The 7,604-nt window shown below is 38.6% G+C and overlaps 2 pseudogenes; one reads left to right on the top strand and one right to left on the bottom strand.

The window, feature by feature from the left end:
• Positions 1 to 660: 660 nt before the first annotated feature.
• LOC131395449 (rho-related GTP-binding protein RhoQ-like) lies at positions 661 to 2,152 on the top strand (annotated as a pseudogene).
• Positions 2,153 to 6,187: 4,035 nt separating this feature from the next.
• LOC131395814 (olfactory receptor 1052-like) lies at positions 6,188 to 7,126 on the bottom strand (annotated as a pseudogene).
• Positions 7,127 to 7,604: the final 478 nt, after the last annotated feature.

Genomic DNA, 7,604 nt, shown 5'->3' with positions numbered 1-7,604 from the left:
CATCACCTTAAATATATTGAAAACCTGATTCTAGTCAAGTGGCTGTATTTTTTTTGCATTATCTTTGTTATTTATTCATTCTTCAGTATCAAATATGCTAGTGCATCATAGGTAAGAAAATCCTATGAATTGATTAACTCACCAATTTATTGAACAAATAAGTATTGTGCACCTACTGTGTGATAATCACTTTCCCAGTAATCTTGGAACTATGAAGTTGAATAAGATGTGGTCTTTTTCTTACAGGAATAAACAGTCCAGAAGAGGAGTTAGAAGTGAAAACAAGAATTTACAATCCAGTGATCCAGCGGATCCTCCTGGGGAGTCTGGGTGGGAGAGTGCACCACCGCCAAGCAGCAGGGGCTACAGGTGGCCGCGTGACCCAGGACCAGGCAGAAATTCGGAAATTCAGGCTAGACCAAGAAAGCAGCAGTGGCCCAGGTCCTCAGCCCCCTCCCCTTGGGCTGGGGAGCTGGGGGATGGGATGGTGGGTGGTAGGGGTGGGGAGTGGAGAGGAGGGGAGATTGAAGGGGGGGAGGGGGAGTGGAGAGGTCGGAGGGGAAGGGGAGGGGGAGGGAGAGGGGGCTGCTATGTGAAGTGGACCCCTCAGGCAGGCTGGGGTGGAGCCCTGGGCTAGATCCGGGGCTGGGGTAGGGGAACATGCTCAGAGGTCATCACTGTCCAGGGGCCCCAATGACCAAATGTGCTGTGGATGGCCTCTGGGCAGTGGGTAAGACCTGGGTACTCTTGAGCTATACCTGACAACTCCTTCATGGAGGAGTAAGTGCCCACTGTCTTCGACAACGGTACAACTGTGCATTCAGTGTCATACCGTAGGGGGCCAGTCTTACCTCCTGGGACTCTATGACATGGCCAGACAGGAAGACTATGGTCATCTGAGGCCTTTATCTTACCCAATAACTGATGTCTTTCTTATTTGCTTCTCTGGTAAACCCAGCCTCATTTCAAAATGTGAAAAAGGGGGCCAGCCCCGTGGCATAGCAGTTAAGTGTGCGCGCTCTGCTACTGGCAGCTCGGGTTCGGATCCCAGGCGTGCACCGAAGCACTGCTTGTCCGGCCATGCTGAGGCCACGTCCCACATACAGCAACTGGAAGGATGTGCCACTATGACATCAACCATCTACTGGGACTTTGGGGAAAAAAAAGGAGGAGGATTGGCAATAGATGTTAGCTCTGAGCCGGTCTTCCTCAGCAAAAAGAGGAGGATTAGCATGGATGTTAGCTCAGGGCTGATCTTCCTCACAAAAAAAAAAAAATGTGAAAAAGGAGTAGGTACCAAATATAGTCTTTTTATTAATAGGAATTCAGATTGATCTCTGAGATTGTTACCAGATACATACCCAGGTTCTTTACCCACTACAGAAGAGGGGCCAAATAAAACTAGAACACCAGGCTTAAGGCAAGGAAAGAGTTTTTATTTCGGGTGACGTCAGCCGGGACACAGGAGCTCTCAGATTTGTCCCGTCTCCCCGAAAGATGGGAGGCAAGGGGTTTTAAAGGTTGTGAGGAATGTAGCTGCTTGTAAGGAGGGAGAGCCTGTGGCCTTGCTGGTCACTGCTTTCCCATCAGCCTGCGTTTGGCCTTGTGAAGCTGTTGGCAGAGAGGAGGATGGTGAGATAAGGGAATCGCAGGTGGGTGTCCTTCAATTGTCTCCACCTCCATGGTGGATGGTGGATTCTGGCACCAGGAAGCCAAGGAGTTGAGGTCTGAGAAGCTTTAGCTTCTTGATATCAGGTTCCCTGTAACAAACCTCAAGAACCGGTAATCAGCCAAAACATCAGTGTGAGCCCAGCTCGAGGCCACCTGGGCTTTTAACAATTAGTAACTTCTATCTGCCTTGCGAAGTTTGGGGATACAAAGGTTTAAAAAAACCAATAGTTACGTACGAATGTAACTTAGAAGCAGGGAAAGTGGATGAGTGCTTTTGGTTTTAACTCCATATATTCTGGGTTTAATGTAGAGGAACTGATATCAAGGCCAGTATCAAGATGACCACAAAACTTTAGCAAGACTGAATGATATGAAAGAAAAACCTATATGTGTGGAACAAGGACAGAAACAAGCAAAAGATACAGGAACGTGCTACTGTGTAGAATGTTCAGCTTTCTTAGTTATCTTAATTAGCTTGTGAAAAAAATTTCTTTGTAGGACTAAAATAAAAAAAGAACTAGGCTGAAAATCAGTGCCACTGATTAACTAAAGAGTAATGTGGCCTAATTCATATACATAATATATTGTGTTTTGTCCTCTCTTCATCATTTGGTTTTTTTCATTAGAATAACAGATTATAAGATCCCATTCGATTATAAATTTCTATGATTCTGTGAAAAAACATGGTGCCAAAAAGAGGCCATTGTGAGCTCTTTGAAATTTGTAAGTTATAATCTACTTAATAGCCATCAGCAGATGCCTAATTATTGGAATGACACTTGGAGGACAACACGCATAACCAGCCTCTGATACTCAAACTCCTCCCTACAAAGTCTCACCAAATTGTTGTCCATCTTTGGCTTCAACCTTCCAAGAGATCTTTATCTTCTGTGCATCTCATTCAATCTTGGGATATATATTGCAAAACCTCATTACGCTGAGTCACAATATGTTTCCATAGAGCGTCAAGTGGTCAAGATATCATTAAAGATACATATCTTTGATTTTTTTTTTTTTTTTTTTTTTTTTTTTTTGTGAGGAGATCAGCCCTGAGCTAACATCCGCCAATTCTCCTCTTTTTTTGCTGAGGAAGACGGCCCTGGGCTAACATCTGTGCCTATCTTCCTCCACTTTATATGGGACGCCGCCACAGCATGGCTTACCAAGCAGTGCGTCGGTGCGCGCCCGGGATCCGAACCAGCGAACCCCGGGCCGCCGCAGCGGAGCGCGCGCACTTAACCGCTTGCGCCACCGGGCCGGCCCCTCATATCTTTGATTTTTAAAATGCATTTAGTTCAAAACTTTTAAAATTCTTATCATTGTATTCTTTCAAGCCTATAAAACAAATCTAATCCCTCTTCTCATGACATTTCTTCAATAATAAGAGGCAATTATACTATGTGCCTTGACCCTTTCAATTCTATATTTCCACCAATTATGTGTTTTTATCATCCTTGTCACTTTCCTCTGCAAAAGAACTTGAACAAATTGGAACATTTAAACATGTAATATGCATAACTACATATATTAATTCAGGATTGTCTGACTACTGTAGATTAAAGTAGAACCCAACACCTTAAAATCTTAATCTTATCATATAAACTATATACATACATATATTTGTGTATATATATATATTTATAGAGCAAGAGAGAGAGATTGATATATAGTTATTGATATATAGATATATATTGGTATATATTATTATTAGCATTGTACTACTAATGGAGGCTTTTAATAGCACCAAAATCAAACATATATCTTCAAGTTGGTTATAGATCTAAACAAAGAGACCACGTTCACTCCCATGCCATCAAATTAGTTTAAATTACTGGTTTAATTTTAAAAAGCATAAAAATCTGTCAGAAACAGGATCATCACAAAGTGCAGAAGCAGATGAAGCAAACTTCAGGGAAATCTTTGCTTGGTTAAGGTCCTTTAGTGATTGTTGGAGAGACTATTTGTATATAAATAAGATCTTGTTTGATAGGAGAAGTTAATTTTTGTTGTCCTTTTATAATTCCACCTAAAACTATTGGGAAAATTCACTGTACCAATTTATACCTTGAGTAAGAAGCATTTAAAGACATCTGGGTTCCTTGTGGTTTTAATGGTATTCCTAAACAATATCTCTATCTGTAATTTTATAATATTTCAGAATGCCCATTTCTCTTGATTTTACCCCTTATATTTGATTCAATATGCTTTTGTTTTCTTGATTTTGGTCCAATGACCATGTTCTCAAGTCCAGTTTTGAGTAAAATGAGTAAAAAACCCTATGTTCTCAAACATTTTCTCATGAAATCAAGTGATAAATTCCCTCTTGCAATGTACGTAATTATATATACATAATTATATGAAGCTTTAAATACAGCTACCTGATGAAATATGGAATAAACCCATCAACTATTTTAGGAGAGCCCACTGACTTGGTAATCTCTAATTCTATCTCGCTGATCTCAGTGATCGGAATGGATCTGAGGCAGATGATTTTTCTTCATAGTCCATTCACAGCATGTGTTGAGAGTTGCTGTTTTCATTTTCCGATCTATATCTTAGAAATCTTCCACACACCTTCCATTTGCCTCAGAATTTTAGGAAAGGGATCTTTTTTTTCTCATTTAAGCATCTAGTTCCTGCTTATTGTATAATATAATAGCCATTTGTCAGGATGAGTTGAAGGTCAGTACTAGTAAAAAACAAAGATCATTTTTTCCCATAAAATAACCCCCTTCCCACACATACACATTTAGTGAACTGTGCTATTTTATCTGCATCTTGAGAGGCCAACCCCTTTTTCATAGGATCTATATTGTAACAGAATTTGTAAAAAAAATTATAAATGGTTCAATTTATTTTTCTTGAGTTTCAATTATCTTGCCTGTATATCATTCCTTGTGTTTCATACTCTAGGATATAAGATATTGAGTACTCTTAAAAAATAATGAAGAACTATATAAAATTAAGTTTACTTATTCTCATTCTTATTTTATTTTTACTTCTATTCTGAAAATGAAAAAACTTTCATACATGAATGCCTCATATATAAATGTCACATATAGGTAGCCTTCAAATAATACGTTAAATGACCTTGGAAAATCAAGAAGGGGCATTCAAATGTTATATGCTGCTTTTGGCGTTGGTGGTAGTGGGGTTGTTATTATTCTTTCATTCTGAACAGTAAACTTTCATATGAATTTCTTTGCATCATTGTCTAACATAATAAGCATTTTAATTTGCTACCTTCACTTTTTTCACATTCTAATTTTCTATATTCACAGATATTGGAGTTATTCATTTACATCATTTTGGCTGTCACTGAGAGGAAAAAACAAAAGTTTAGTCTAGCCTGCCATGTAAAAACTTGAATTAATACTTAAGGAGCATTCTATGGTCTCATTATGCAGCTTAGCCTAGTTTCCACTAGTTATTTCTGTATTTAGAGCAAACTCCAAAAAATAATCATAATTTTATTTGTAAATGAAGATATTCTATAGAATACTGATTTTTTTTTTCCCAGAAAGGAGAGTTTACAGCAATTTAGGGAAAAGAGATCACTATGGAAGAATCATTATTTATGGGCCTGATTCTATCATTATGCACCTGTACATAGAATTTGAATCAAAGGGAAAATAATTGGCTTCACATGTTTTTCCACCTAGCACACATAGCACAGCTTTCTCCTACCTAGAATACCTCCAGGGAATTTTTTGTTTAATGTCTAGAGAAGATGTTGGAAGAGTCTTAAAAGAAAGAGGGAAATGAGTCTGATGATTAATGATTCCCTAATTATCTTGGAGGCCTCCTTCCTAATGAAGTAAAATTATTCAGAGTAAGTTTTCTCTGAGTATTAGTGGTCCTTCCATATGAAGTGGTGATAAAACTGTGGCCTTCCATCCTGTTCAACTTCATGTGTAGTGATGGAAACTGAGTCCAGGAGCAAGGAAATGATTTAGACTGAACACTGTGGGTGGAAAGGTAATCTAGAACTGAGTTCTCTTTCTGAATATTTTTGTGCTTACATTTATGTTGAAGAATATCTGACTATAAATAATCCAGGCTAATTTCAGGAACATGTGTCTGTCAGTTTTATTGGATAACTCAAATACCAATACTTTTTACTTTAAAAATATTTTACTTCTTTGTGCTCAATAGAGAGACCGAGTTAAGAGATATTTTATTATTTATGAATTTTATGTTTGTATCTCTGTGTGTGTCTATGTATCTATATGTATATATTCATTTCTACCCATATATAGAAATGAAAATGTCCACAATTGTCCAGAAGTAAATAACCTGGATCTTAGTATAGTTTTTAGGTTAGTTTACAAAATAACCAGCCATATGTACCATGACATTTTATTCTTCTAGACCTTTTCCTTCCACTGTAAAACAGAGGGTTCCAATTAAATAAACTCTAAGATTCCTTCAGGCTCAAAGTTTCAATAAATCCATATAGATATCATTATTCAAAGCACTTGTTTGTCTACTGGTTTGGGGCACATATGGTGTGACATTAACAAGGACTATATTTCATTTCCACAGCCCTTTTCACTGCATTCTTCACTTCCTGGTTCCTTAGGCTATAAATTAACGGGTTTAACACGGGAATCACCAGAGTGTAAAGCACAGATACCACCTTTTCTTGTTCTAGGGAATATTGGGAGCTCGGTTGAATGTAACTAAAGCTTACAGAGCCATAGAACAAAGTCACAGCCGTTAGATGTGAAGCACATGTGGAGAAGGCTTTGTGTCTAACTGCTGCCGAGCGGATCCTCAGGATAGCAGCAACGATGAAGATGTAGGAGATCATCACAGTCAAGAAAGTGCTCATAGCAATAATGCCACTGAAGGTTAAAAGCAACAATTCATTTGTGGAGGTGTCAGAACACCACAGCTTCAACAATGGGGGAAGGTCACAGAAGAAGTGACTGATGACATTTGGCCCACAGAAAGACAATTTCACCAAACCAATTGTGTGTGTCAAAGAGTTGATTAAACCTCCTACACATGATCCAATGACCAGAACAACACAGACTGTTTTAGTCATAGCCACTGTATAAAGTAGTGGGTTCACAATGGCCATATAGCGGTCATAAGCCATTGCTGACAGCAAGAAGCCCTCAGCGGTGAGGAGTGACACGAATAAAAAATATTGCACAATGCATGCAGAGAATGAGATTGTCTCCCGTTAAACAAAGAAGTTCAGCAGCATTTTTGGTGCAAAGACTGAAGAATAGCAGACATCAACAAATGACAGACAGCTAAGGAAATAATACATGGGTGATTGGAGTTTCGGGGTTGTTTGGATGAGAAAGATCATTCCTAGATTCCCCACCAAGGAAACAGCATAGATCAGCAGGAACAACATGAAGAGCACCACTTTCAATTCAGCATGATCTGTCAGCCCCAAAAGGATAAACTCAGTGACCGACGTGCAATTAACACAATGCATTTTTGTTTGTTTTTCTTGGTACCTGTTGACGATGAGGAGACTGGAATAAATTGAGAATAATCACGTTGCACCATCAAGGCTACTTGAAATCCCTAACTAGGTGTGCAACTTGAGTTATTTACTTCTCTGCTCTGGTTGTTTTACTTGCAAAATAGAAAATTTTAACTAAGAAAGTGTCTGGCCTCTTCAAACACTGTTTATCTGCCTGTGCCATAAGGACTTTCCACAAGTGAAAAATGAAAACATTAGGGTCTTTGCCTCAGGGTGCGTTCAAAATGTCGGTCTTAGTGCGAAGAAAAAACCTTAAGTGAATTTCATTCTAAAATCTGTAAAGAAAAGTCCAGTTTATAAAGCATAATAACTGAAGTTGAAAATTTAACCTGTGGTACCATTGAAGCTCTCTTTTAAACTTCTCACTTGGGATTTAACAGTAGCTAATGTTAAATATATGAAGATGTAAGAATAAATTGTACTGTGG

This window comes from Diceros bicornis, chromosome 31, assembly GCF_020826845.1.
Source record: "Diceros bicornis minor isolate mBicDic1 chromosome 31, mDicBic1.mat.cur, whole genome shotgun sequence".
Lineage (NCBI taxonomy): Eukaryota > Metazoa > Chordata > Mammalia > Perissodactyla > Rhinocerotidae > Diceros > Diceros bicornis.
Note: the sequence above shows the minus strand (reverse complement) of the source record. Positions and strands in the feature narration are given on the sequence as shown.